Raw genomic sequence first — 14,590 nt, forward strand, 5'->3', positions numbered from 1 at the left:
CCCTGCTCCAAGCAGCCAGGCCCTTCTAACCAGGTGTTTTAATTAAAAAAAAAAAACTTGCAAAGAGAAAACCTAGTTTTCCTTGCTGTTAATTCCCTGGTTACTTTTTAGAACGTACAGGACAGGAACCTAGGTGAAATGTAGACTCCTTCTGCCACTTTCCCCCTGGCCCTGTCACTATAGATATATATATATTTATGTAGAGAGAGAGAGAGAGAGATTTATATATTTGTTGATCTATATCACTATATACATATATATCTATAAAATATTTTTTTAAAACAATGGCAGCACCGTCCTTAATGCAAGCTGGTGGGTGCAACTGGCCCAATGCGGATCAAAGCCAATACAGAAATAGAAAAAATGGGCAGCACTCCAAAAAGTTAAAAAGTACAAAAAGTCTTTATTTACCCCAGTGGGACATATAGCAACACACTCATTCATTACAATTAGCAAAACATGTGCAATTAATTAACAATTAAAAAAAACAAGTCCAATTACTATGTAATAATTAATAACAAATCTCACAAAATATAAAATACAGATATGTGACAATATAATTCAAATTCAACATAATCCACAATGTATATATTTCCCTAGTGATGTATACATAATTACATATAATAAAAGAAAAACTTCCATATAAAATTGATTACAATAATTATCATAAACAGTGCCATATGTGGATGATAATCAGAAAGTGCCAAGTGCTTACTATGAGGTATTGCGAGCGGAGGGTGAAAGAGAAGTAAGAGGGTGAATGGCTGCCATCCAAGATACTGCAAGTTGTTCGGCGTGTCTGGGGCGTCTCTGCGCATGTCAGGATGACGTACATAAAGCGCTTCCGGTTGTAGCCACATACAACACTGCGCGGCTGCGCATTGCAACTCCAACACCGTGTCTACCTTATTTAGCAAGGGAGCCGGACATCCACCGCGGATGTCACATACCAATATCATTGCCGTTTGTTACACACAGGATCGAAGTGGCGCCAGCACCAATTCGTGCTGTCTCCACCCGTGACCCAGGGTCAGTAGCGCTCCCGCATGTTAATGCAGGGTCGCACTGTACCCCTGGTCAGAAACCCGCACATTATCACCGTTCAAGAGGGTTCTCCTCAATACCACCTCCCATGTGGACAACAGACTATGACCATATACAAAATAAAACTAAAAAGTTGAAAAAAGATAATAAAACAAAGACAAGCACAGACATCCTCTACATAATGTGGATCTTGACTGCAGGCCATTCAAATATCTCCTCGTATTCCCTCTCACCATGCTCCATTGCAAACAATCTGTGACAAAATAGAATAGAAAAAACACAAAATATTTGGCAATCCATAAGGAACTACTGTTTTGTCCCATACAATTGATCACCAAATATACGCAGGTACAATATAACGTTTCCATATGTTTGTCAAGGGCAAACCGCTAACATATACTACCCCAATATTATAGTCCACATTCAGACCATGCGGACCATCCTTTGATGTCACTTCCCTCTACACCTCGATCGACCATCGGAAGGGACTGGCTGCAGTTGCTTATATGCTTGAGAATTCTACACTCACGTGTCAATGCCAACTATTTATTTTATCTCTATTTGAGATCATTTTGAGGTACAACTACTTTCTGTTTCAGGACTCCTATTATATACAGGAACAGGGCGTAGCGATGGGGTCCAATGTGGCCCCCACCTACGCCAATATATTCATGCGTCGATTTGAGGAGGATGTCGTCTATGGAAGCCACCACTTCCAATTTGTCAGGGTGTGGTGGCAGTACATAGACAACATCTTCCTCATTTGGATTGGCAGTGTCGAGCAGCTCCATGAATTTCATAGGTTTCTCAATGGGATAGATGGTGCGCTCCAATTCACACTGGTTCACTGGTGTGGTTGAACTGGTTCAGTTCAAACTGAAATGCAATTTTTGGACACCCGTGTGGTTCTGTCAGAGTGCAAGGTGGACACGGAATTGTTCACCAAACCCACTGACAGAAACACGCTGTTGATGTACAGTACCAATCACCCCAGACCAATGGTAAGATCTTTGCCGTATTCGCAGTTTTTCAGGGCCAGACGTGTTGTCTCGGACCCCAAGATCTTTGACAAAACTCTTGATACATTGGTAAATAAGTTCCAGAGGCGGGGTTATCCAACTAAATTACTTAAAGAAAAAAAGGAAGCGGCCACTCTTGAAAGAAAAAAAGAACACTCTAAAATGATGAGGATTCCCTTTATCTCAACACACTCTGAACAGAGTGTGGATATAGGGAATATCATACGACAACACCGGGGCATATTAGAAGGTTGCCATGATACAATTACAGAGTTCCACTCTCCCCCTTTAATGTCCTATAGAAGGTCCCGGAGTCTAAAGGATCAACTAGTAAAAGCCGATGTGGGCACATTGAAAAAGGGCAGACAGACAACGCTAACAAGTCCTAGTGTTTTCCTTGTCTATCCTGTGTCAATTGCAGGTATATGCTCAAGGGTAAAACATTTGTACACCCTCAAACCGGCGTTGTGCATCGGATAGGTTATTATCTGACGTGCGATTCCAGTTTTATCATCTATGTACTGACCTGTCCATGCAACCTGTTGTATGTTTGAGAGACGACTACGGATTTCAAGTCGCGTCTCAACAACCACAGGTTAACCGTGGTTAAACGTTCTGGCAGCTCTTTAATCCAAGCGCTGCAAAGCGCTTGGATTAAAGCTTCTGCCCCTGCCCTGTATGCTGTCACGGACAGCATACAGTGCAGTAATGCCGGCAAGGGACCAATCAGAGTGGCCCCTTGCCGGCAATCGATCCGATTGGTTAGTCTGTGCAGACTAACCAATCGGATCGCGGCAGTGAAAAAATGCCGGTTTCAGGCTCTGATCTGCGCTCTGCAGATCAGAGCCTGAAATCAGTGTCCTCGTGGACAACCATTTTGTCTTATTTTAAAAGGCAGGGTGAGATTTTTTTTTTTACTCTGAAATTGCTAACCTAAGGGTTACGATATATACCAAAGTGTTTACCTAAGTCTGTTTTGTGAGAAGGAGATGTCCCAAGGTCTAATGAAATGTATTTGCCTAGATAAGACAATGTATTAGAAAGATGCTGAGTTCTGATGATTTTCAATGAATAGAAAGACTCTAATCTTTCTTTGTGGTTTTTATATTAATCAATGTATGAGTAGATTGATTTTATATTATCAATTTTAATAGGCGTACCAAATATATAATATATATATAAGAGTATGGTCCTTATAGCTATATTCAGTATTAAGAGTAGAAACGAGGTACAAATTCCTCTGTCATTTTTAGAATCTCTCTCAGTGTAACACACAAATTAATTATTTCTTTCCTTGAGATTTTCTTGAATGGAGAAATGTGGACACAGGTGATCATGAACAAACCCTGTCGCTTCGAAGAACAATGAATTGAGATAGCCCTGTTTATCTTGATTTAATTAGGTCTGGTCAAAAGATTTAAGGATAAACAAGGAGGTTGACGAAGTATAAAAGCCATTGTCTATTCAAGATCTTCTCAAGGTTTTGTCTGAAACCTTAGATAACATTTATTGCTAGTATATTAGATAAGAGAAAGAAGTGAGTGGTTCGATTTTTGTATGGAATACTAGTGCCATCTAGTGTTAGGGTAAAATACTAGAGGGAGGTTATATTGATTATAAAGTGAGGTCACTAGTTAATGATAAAACTTGGCCAAGCCCTTTCTAAGATAGGATAAAAAGATGGTATGGGCTGACAGAAAATGATCGATCTCTAGAGCTCCCTAGCTCTCTCTCTGAACATCATCAAAAGACCAGATCCAACCCTGACCACCTTTTCAGTCATTGGAGGCAGCCATCTTAGAACCATTGAAACTGATTTCTGCTAGCTGACATTTTGGTATAGTATAACCTTACCTATATTTTATAGGATAATTAATTAATATAATACATATCTATATATATTCAATTAACCATATTTGGTGTATAGTATCTGTTTTGGAATAAGATTGGGGTGTACCTGCAGCATCATCCTGAAAATTAATACAATACAGGGAGATTGAAAATATACTAGTGAAAACACGGTATTATCTCCAAGGAACTGAATTCAGTTCTAGACCAGTATGGTTGATAATATATATATATTTATATAGATAAAAGATAAACCAGATTTGGGTTTAATCGGACATTTGTCGGCTGAGAGAAATCAAGTATTAAATTGATTTTAAATATAATTGAGGGGTATTACTACAAGAAGGCATAATTGCCTATATATATGTTCTCAATTATTTTTGTCTTTATCACTATTTTGCATATCATTGATTGAAAATTTTTATCGCCAATTTTATTATATATATTATTTTGCACTATAAATTGTATAAATAAATTACATATATATTTTGTCTGTAACTGGGTTTTGTCTTCAATTCAACGCAAATCACGAGCTTGTTTTAGCTTGATATTTATGATAATAAGTTAGAATCTCCTTTATTACAGATTTTAATTTATTCACATAAATAATATAGACTGTCAATCGGAGACAGCATAAATATTCCGACATGTTGAATTTGGATTATATTGTCACATATCTGTATTTCATATTTTGTGAGATTTGTTATTCATTATTACATAGTAATTGGACTTGTTTTGTTTAATTGTTAAAAAATTGCACATGTTTTGCTAATTGCAATGAATGAGTGTGTTGCTATATATTGCTGGCCTAAAGCCCTTACCTGTGCCTGTGCCAGGAGCCGGTCTGAAATCAAATGCAGTCACTGGGAGTAGGCAGTTCAGAGAACAGCCGCCGGGGCCTTCATCGGGCTGTACTCGGAACTGCCTGCTCCCGGTGACTGCATTTGATTTCTGTGCATTGCCGGACGGGTGAGTCTACCTTACTAAAGATGGCAGCCTGCATGTGTTCGCTGGCGAACACTGCGAACTGACCATCACTGTGTGAGAGCTTGTTTTTTGCAGGACGGGTTGGAATTTTTAATATGTACAATTTTGGGGTCTATATGACTTTTAAGAGGTGAGGAGGGGCCCCAATTGCAATTCTGTTAGTGTTTTTTATTTTTATCTTAATGTGGTTCTCCATGTGGTATATTTGATATGATAATTTGATTCTGTGGATTGATACGGTTATGGCGATACAAAATTTGTATTTTTTTTTGATGTTCTACTACTTTTACAGTTGTGTTCAAAATTATTCAACCCCCACTGTAATTGAGTGTTTTGGCCAGTTTGACATTGATTTTGATCATTTCATTCATCTTGTTTACAATTAAATCAAAGAGGCACTTGTAAGTCAGACAAATATAACATAACATTTATAATGAAATAACCACAAATGTATTTTCTGTGCTCACATCATTATCAGTTTTATTCAACCCCCAAGTGACATTCAATCTTAGTACTTAGTACAACATCCTTTTCCAGTTATAACAGCTTTTTTTTTTTTTAAAGATCTCTTTATTGAAGTGACAAATCACATACAAGGCAATAAGCAAATGAACATCACATTGTTCAAGAATTGCAGCAAAGAATATTGTACAGGCAGATGATAAAGCTTGATTTCTCAAATCACAATTTTATAATTTATTGTCCCAACTCCCTACCCGACCCTCCACCTGTGTCCCCGTCCCATCCCCCCCCCATACCTTCCACCCATGAACACCAATCTAAGACCCTGGTACATGAAGTGGTGTTGGCGCAAAGCAACGCCCCTCACCCCTAGAGTTTTACTCTCCCGCATGCCAATTTACAATCCCAGTTTCCCTAGCCTATTCGCAAGCTGAGCCTCCAAATACCAGCCATTCAGTTTAAATGGGGCTATAAGCTCCTGGATTTCGTTATCCAACAGTCGTTTCTCTATGAAACCCCTCAATTTTTTTATGAATTTCTCAATCAGTCGTTCCTTATACTGTTCTACCTCCAATATTTCCAGGTAGAGAACATTTTTCATTGTCCCAATTACCTCCTCCCACGCTGGTACTTCCCCTCCTAACCAGTGCCATAAGAGAGACTTCTTTACTGACATCAGTAAAAGGTGCACTCCTGACTTGACGACCACCGACCCCATTTCCTCTTCATGGTTTTAGGGTATATAATGAAATATACACTTCTGAGATGTGGGACCCACCTTTTCTCCCCAAATTTCACCTATTGACTCTATTGCTTGCATCCACAACGGCTGTACTTTCGGGCATTCCCATAAGGCATGCAGTAATCCTGCTTTCGGAAGGCTACACTTAGGACATTCACGCAGGTAATGGGCAGGGGCATCGTGATAGGCTAAATTAAAGGCGTATGTCGCTCTATGCATGAGTTTTAATTGTGTCTCTCTCCACTGCTCATTGTATGTCGCCCGCCTAAACAATTCCATGCCTACCCTAATTTTCTTTGCTCTGTTTTGATCAGATAATTCTCTTTTCCAAGGTTTGTAAGCCCCCTTCACCAAGCCTATTGTCTGAATGCTATGGAGTTTCTGGTGTAACTCAGAGAGGGACATGTGGGAGCCATCCCTGCCCAACAAAGCCGCAAACCATGCTAGCCTCTCGGAATCACCAACAGAATTCGCCTGAGCCTTACAATAACTTCTAATTTGCTGATAGGGGAGATAGTGGGCGTCATGTAAGTCGAACTGTGTTTTCACCTGGTCCCAAGACAGCCAGTGGAGACCACAAGTGTGTAGTAGATCTTTAAGTCTCATTATATTTTTGCCCTTCCATGTCTGGAACATAATATTCTGTCTGCCCTGGGGGAATGCCGGTAGCGAACATAATGCCAATCTGGGTGATAGATAGTAGGGAAGAACATAAATCTTCCTAATCGCCTTCCACGCCATTATGGTGTCCTTTAGCAGGGTAGACTGCCTTATTGACACCAGAATGTCTTTCAACCTGGAGTGTAGTAGAGCCTCCAGATTTTCCCCACCAGCTAGTTTATTTTCGATCATAATCGCTGAATAGTGCCCCGTGCCCCACACCCAGTCTCTCACATGTCTGAATAGCGATGCCAAATTATAGTGGCGAATATTCAGTAATTGTAACCCCCCCTTCATCCTTCAGCATCGTCAATTTGGCAAAGGCAATACGGGGCCTCTTAGTTTTCCAAAGGAAACGATTAAACGCTCTCTGCATCCTTACAACATCTGTGTGTTTTAGTAGCAGTGGAATTGTCTGGAGTGGATCAAGTAACTTTGGGAAGCTCACCATTTTAATTAAATGTGCCCTCCCACACAAAGATAAGGGTAGATCATGCCATTTCTCTAGTTCGCTTTCTATTTTGAGGACAAGAGGGGGGTAATTCAAAGTGTATATTGACGCTGGGGTGCGTCCTATCTTAATGCCCAGGTAGGTCAGATAGTCCTTCCGGACTTCAACCCTGTTTTGCAAATGTCCCACTGCAGGGGACCGGTGACCTAGGGACAGTAGCTGGCTTTTTTCCCCGTTGACTCTATAGCAGCGGTCAGCAACCTTCGGCACTCCAGACATGTCGAAACTACGACTCCCATCATGCTCTATTCACTTCTATGGGAGTTCTGAAAATAGGAAAATAGCTAAGCAAGTGTGCATGCTGGGAGTCGTAGTTTTAACACATCTGGAGTGCCGAAGGTTGCTGATCCCTGCTCTATAACCTATAACAGCTTTTAAACGTGAAGCATAGCTTGACACAAGTGTCTTGCAGCGATCTACAGGTATCTTCGCCCATTCTTCATGGGCAAAAGCCTCCAGTTCAGTCACATTCTTAGGCTTGCGCGCTGCAACTGCTTTCTTTAAGTCCCACCAGAGGTTCTCAATCGGATTTAAGTCTGGTGACTGTGATGGCCACTTCAAAATGTTCCAGCCTTTAATCTGCAACCATGCTCTAGTGGACTTGGAAGTATGCTTGGGATCATTGTCCTGTTGAAAGGTCCAACGTCTCCCAAGCCTCAGCATTTTCATCCAATATCTCCTGGTACTGAAGAGAATTCATGGTACCTTGCACACGCTGAAGCTTCCCTGTAGAAGCAAAACAGCCCCAAAGCATGATTGACCCCCGCCATGCTTCACAGTAGGCAAGGTGTTCTTTTCTTCATAGGCCTTGTTCTTCCTCCTCCAAACATAGCGTTGATCCATGGGCCCAAACAGTTCTAATTTTGTTATCAGTCCACAGAACACTATCCCAAAACTTTTGTGGTTTGTCCACATGACTTTTGGCATACCGCAGTCGACTCTTCTTATTCTTGGCATGGAGGCCTTCATTACGCAGTGTGCGCCTTATTGTCTGTGCCGAAACTTCAGTACCCACATCTGACAAATCTTTTTTCAGTTCCTCAGCAGTTACTTTGCGCTTCAGGTAACGCACAGCAGTCGAAGTCAGGATCTTCTTTCTGCCACGACCAGGTAGTGTTTCAACAGTGCCCTTTGCCTTGAATTTGCGAATGATGCTTCCTATGGTGTCTCTTGGTATGTTTAACATCTTTGCAATCTTCTTATAGCCATTGCCCTTCCTGTGAAGATAAATCACCTATTTTCTTGTCTTCCTGGACCATTCTCTTGACTTCACCATGTTTGTAAACATGTTTGTAAACACACCAGTAAATGTCTAGAAGGAGCTGAGTATCACAGTCCTTTTAAATCTGCCTAATTGGTGCTTATTATGCTTGATTGCTGCTCCTTGACATCCACAGGTATTTTCAATACCTGATCGAAAACACTTGAATGAACCTCTGTTCTTAAGAGTGGTAGTCTTTAAGGGGTTGAATAATTGTGTCAATGAAGAAATCACAAAAAAAATACATTTAATACTGTATTACAAAAACAATTGATGTCATTTTAGTTGCATTTGGTTCTTTAAAAAGTCATTGTAAGATTTCATTCTAAACACAATTACAAATGTACACTCAATTCCCTAAAACCCTTTACAGCATTGGGGGTTGAATAATTTTGAATATCATAAAATCACATTTTTTTTTTGCATCACCATCACCAGATCTAACACATATTTTTTTTTTTTCCAACAACATAGTTGTATGTGGGCTTATTTTTTATGAGATGGGCTGGAGCTTTTATTGTTATAAGTTTTGGGTTGCATATGACTTTTGGGGGGCAGAGGGCAGATTAGAGCCTGAAACTGGCATGTTTACACTGCCACACTCTGATTGGTTAATCTGCACAGACTAACCTATCAGAGCAATCTGAGCAAATTGGTCCCTTGTCGGCATTACCGGAATGTAAACTGTCTGTGACAGGGGTAGAAGTTTTAATCCAAGAGCTTTCCAGCGCTTGGATTAAAGAGCTGCCAGAATGTTTATATATGTGCTACTTCACGGGGTATGTGCAGATAGGACATATATAGCTGTATGGCAGTCGTGAAAGGGGTAATGAGACAAATTAATTGCGCTCTCTGGAAATGCTTTAAAATGGCCACTAGTAACCCCCCTAGAATGTGTAAGGCTGCTACCTCTGACAGCATATCACACATGATGTCTTCATTACTATCTATTATAGATAGTTGCAGCAACTCTGTTGCTGCTGGTAATGCAGTCCTGTGTGTGATATGTCTTCATGGTTTAAATTTTTTGTCCCCTTGAGGGACTTGAACATGCAATCATTAGATCTCCTATATCATAGACTACATTAGTATGCGATTGCAGTCTATGGCAGTCCTAGGAGCTTTCACAAGGCTCCAGGATACCATAGCAACTGATTGGAACCCTGCAATTTTGCTGCAGGGGGTACAGTTGGAGGACAGAGTGAGCCCCCTTCATCTGTCTAGCATCTCAGATGCCTTGGTCACTTTTAGATGCCTTTTGAAATTCGTTCACACTTCGTTTGGTGGCAAAAGCAGAATTGTGTTATGGATTCCGTTACCACGGACCATAACGCAATTTTATGACGGAATGCATAACGGAATGCCTTTAGAAGCAGTCCGTTATTCATTTAGTCATAATAGAAGTCTATGGCTAGCCAGAAAATGAATATCTGCAAGCACAGGGGCTCCTTCATCAAACCGGTTTACACATTAATTACCAAAACGCAATATTGTCCCATGATTAATATACATATGCTATATACATCTGAATGGGAAAACTCAGGAGATCAGTGAAATAGCCTGCAGACTGAAGGGTAGGTACTGCTAAAACAGCCTTGCTTCTACAGGCTAGAAGATAGAGGGATTTCAGTAAAAGCCTGGAGATCCTAAATTTCTATGTCTTAATGTCTTCTATTGCCCAGCCATATATAACAAAGTTCCATTGAGCTGGCTTATCTATTATCTCATATATATATATATATATATATATATATATATATATATATAACAATTTCTGCCTGTCTGTCTGTTTTTTATACACAGCCAAATGACTGGATCGATCTGCACGACATTTGTAAGTAAAAAAAAAGCAAAAAAAGTTTTTAAAATTCACCCCCCTTTCCCCAAAATCCAAATAAAAATACATAACAATTAAAAAAAATACACATCATGGGCATCGCCGAAAATGCCCATACTATTAAAATACAACAATATATATCCAATAAGGCAAATGGTATACATACACACTTCAAAATGGTATCACTCATTGCCCCACAAAAATGAGCCCTTATAAAGCTCTGTAAGCATAACTATAAAAAAAAGTTATAGGGGTCAGGGGCATTTTTTTTCAATATTAAAATGCAAGACAAACTATACAAGTGTGGTATCACCGTAATTGTACTGACCTGTACACTGCACTGACTATAAAACTGTGACCGAATAGATTTTTTTTCCAATTCCACCCCATTTAGAATATTTTTCCAGCTCCATACTACATCATATGCAATATTAAAGAGGGCCTTTCACCGGTCCTGACATTATCATGTAAATAGCTGGCAGGGTAGGGCATACTGAAGGCATGTGAGATCGCTTACTATTTTTCCTATGCACTGTTACGTTCCCCCGCTGTGCCGCCGTTTTCCTGCGTGGTATATAAATCCATACCATCGGTACAGGGAGGAGGAGACGGCCTTGTTTCTCAAGGGAGAAAAAAAAGCTCACCTTCTGGCCAGGGAGAAGGAGACGCCCCTTGAGAAACACGGCCGTCTCCTCCTCCCTGTACCGATGGTATGGATTTACATACTAGGTGGGAAACCAGAACAGGTCTCACATGCCTTTAGTATGCTGCCCTGCCAGCTATTTACATGATAATGTAAGGACCGGTAAAAGTTCCTCTTTAAATAGTGCCATTAGAAAATAAAACTTGTCCAGCAAAAAAAATCAGTCTTCATAAGGCTAGGTGGGTTCCTAAGTAGGTCACAAATTTACAGGTACTGGATACTGTGATCACAGTTAAGGAGTAAGGCTGCTATGGAGGTCACTGTTGTGGTCTCTGCTATGGGGTCCCTGGCTTGTTAATGTTATGGGGGCACTGTGGATGTCACTGTTATGGGGCTTTGGGGATGTCACAATTATGGGGCCACTGTGGATGTCCCTGTTATTGGGCCACTGTAGATGTCCCTGTTATAGGGCCACTGTGGATGTCACTGCTATGGGAGCACTGTGGATGTCACTGTTATGGGGCCATTGTGGATGTCACAGTTATGGGGGCACTGTAGATGTCATTATGGAGCGCTGTGAATGTCACTCTTTTAGGGGCACTGTACATGTCACTGTTATGGGAGCTCTGTAAATGTCACTGTTATGGAGACATCGTGGATGTCACTGTTATGGGGCCACTGTGGCTGTCACTATTATGGGGCTACTGTGGATGTCATTGTTATGGTCCCTTTGTGAATGTCACTGTTAAGGGGGTGCAGTGGATGTCACTGTTATGAGTGTACAGTAGATGTCACTGTTATGGGGATGATGTCGATGTCCCTGTTATGAGGCCGCTGTAGATGTCACTGCTATGGGAGCACTGTTGATGTCGGTGTTATGGGGGACGCTGTTGATGTCACTGTTAAGCGGGTGCTGTGGATGTCACTTTTATAGGGAACTCTGTAAATGTCACTATGGAGGCATTGTGGATGTCATAATTACGGTGCTATTATGGATGTCACTGTTAAGGGGGTGCGGTGGATGTCACTGTTATGAGTCTACGTGGATGTCACTGTTATGGGGATGATGTTCCTGTTATGATGCCACTGTAAATGTCACTGCTGTGGGAGCACTGTGGATGTCACTGTTATGTGGGATGCTGTTGATTTCACTGTTAAGGGGCGCTGTGGATGTCACTGTTATACGAGTACTCTGAATGTCACTGTTATGGGGCCACTGTGGATATCACTTCTATGGGGCCATTGTGAATATGGGAGCACTGTGAATAGATCACTGTAGACTCCTTTTAACCACACACAACTAACAAACAAAATAGGCCCATACAAAGCCATATAATTCTATTAGTATTAAATATATATCACCCCATATACAAATGTCTGTGTGGCACTGGTACCCCGTGCCTGCCACTGCATTGCTCCACTTTGCAGGCATGGGCGCCTTGCTACTCATGAAGAAGCCACTCTGTTCTGACGGTGGTCCTTTCCAGTTCTCCTCCCTCCTCCAGCCAGCAGCGTTCCTGGTCACCAATGTTTAAAGCTTCTTCTGCAGGCTGTGGCCTGTGTTCTCAGGTTAAGCCCTTCAATAGGGTATGCGCATGCTCGCTCTCGGCCTCTTAAATGCTATGCACATTTTTGGGGCAATTTTTTTAATTACTGCATTGTACTCATTTTGAGCTAAAATAATTTTTTCCATTTTTGTTATTAAAATTGTTGAGCCCTTTTCTTTGTACAGCCTTGAGATTCTCTAGTAGCATGCTCTGTATTTTTGCTGTGTTCCATCAGGCAGTTCAGCTGACATAGTAACATAGTTTATAAGACTTAAAAAAGACATCTGTCCATCCAGTGCAGGCTGTTATCCTGCAAGTTGATCCAGAGGAAGGCAAAAAAACGATTTTAATTCCTTCCCGACTCCAACAGGCAATCAGAATACCATCCTGGAACAACAAACATCCGTATTGCATCCGTGTTTCACGGATGATTAGGAAGAGATGCTTTAAAAATTATTTTTCAGCTGTGCAGGGTTAGTGAAACACGGATGGCACACGGACAGCAAAAGACGGACACACAGAATGAACCCGGATCCTTCACGGACAGCTTCACAGATGCATCACTGACCACCTTCTGACGGATTTGAGCACGGACACAGACGTGTGAATGAGGCTTTAGTTGGCTAAATTTTCCTTTTTTGAAGTTTGGTATTTTTGGTACCCTCTGGATTGTAAAACACATGTTGTAAACTTGTATTGCTATTTTTGCACCCCACACCAACAACTATCTGGAGTTGCCCTGTCCCATATTTCGGCCTATTAATTCAGATATTTTTATTCATAGATTTAAATTGATACCATCTGGAATGTAAAATATGCAATGTACAATTGTATTCCAATTTCTGCACCCCACACCAACAACTGTCTGGAGTTGCCCTGTCCCAGATTTCAGACTACTATTTCAAGTGTTTTCAATCACAGATTTAAACTGGTACCCTCTGGATTGTAAAACATGCATTGTACACTTGTATTGCTATTTTTGCAGAACACACCAATACTTTGTCTGGAGAATTAATCCCCCTCAAACATACCAACAATTGACCAATGCAGGAAAGGCAGTTTCGGCAGTTTACAATTTCTCTGTATGGAGTAATTTACATTCAATTTAATTGGTAGAATGGCGTTGTTGCTTTTGCTACAATGCAACACGTTTGAAAACAATACAGATATGATGCACTAAAAAAAGCAGCAGATGGCATAATTGCCGGAAAAAAATGCTTCTGCTACAATGCAATGCGTTTAGCATGGACGGATATGATACACTGAATAAAAAAATTACACTAATTGCTCATAGTGGCAGCATAGCAGCTTCATTTTAATTGTAGTGGGGAAAAAGCTGACAATAAGCCTAGAGACAGAAGGAAATGAAGAAGGAAGAACAGAGACAGAATGTTCATATTTACATTCTCTAAAATAGGGTTTGTCAACTCCGATCCTCGGTACCCAGCTACCGGTCAGGATTTGAGAATAGCCCACAGAATGAATACCTGTGGTAAGTCCTGATGCATGGACACTAATTATATCACCTGCTCAATACTAAGTAAATCCTGAAAACATGACTGGTAGGTGGGTACCGAGGACCAGAGTTGAGAAACCCTGCTCTAAGACGTCGATCCAATTGTATAGCCAGAGACATGACTTCATCTAAAGGCCCAGATCATTCCAGACAGATGTAGTACACCACCTGCGGAACTTGGAGCAATACTCCTCTACTGGTCACCTGCCTTGATGCAAAGAGAGGAGCTGACTCTTTGCGTAAGCTGCTCTGTCAGGCTCATCGTATAAAAGACACAGAGCTAAAAAAACACCCTCATCTAAAGACCTTGGGTTTAAATGAGAAAAAAAGAAATGTTCTTGCAGGTGGCTGCTTTTGAGGTTCTTCAGCAGCTACATCAGTATTATAAGGCAGTAAGGGCAGCTAGAAAGCATTGTCAGTTCCAGGCACACCCAATCTCAGCTCCTCACTCCCTAGCTGAAAGCTTTCCGTGCCCTATTCACTATTCTACACAATTCTTCTTCTTTCTAGTCT

Source organism: Bufo gargarizans, chromosome 1, assembly GCF_014858855.1.
Source record: "Bufo gargarizans isolate SCDJY-AF-19 chromosome 1, ASM1485885v1, whole genome shotgun sequence".
NCBI classification, from domain to species: domain Eukaryota; kingdom Metazoa; phylum Chordata; class Amphibia; order Anura; family Bufonidae; genus Bufo; species Bufo gargarizans.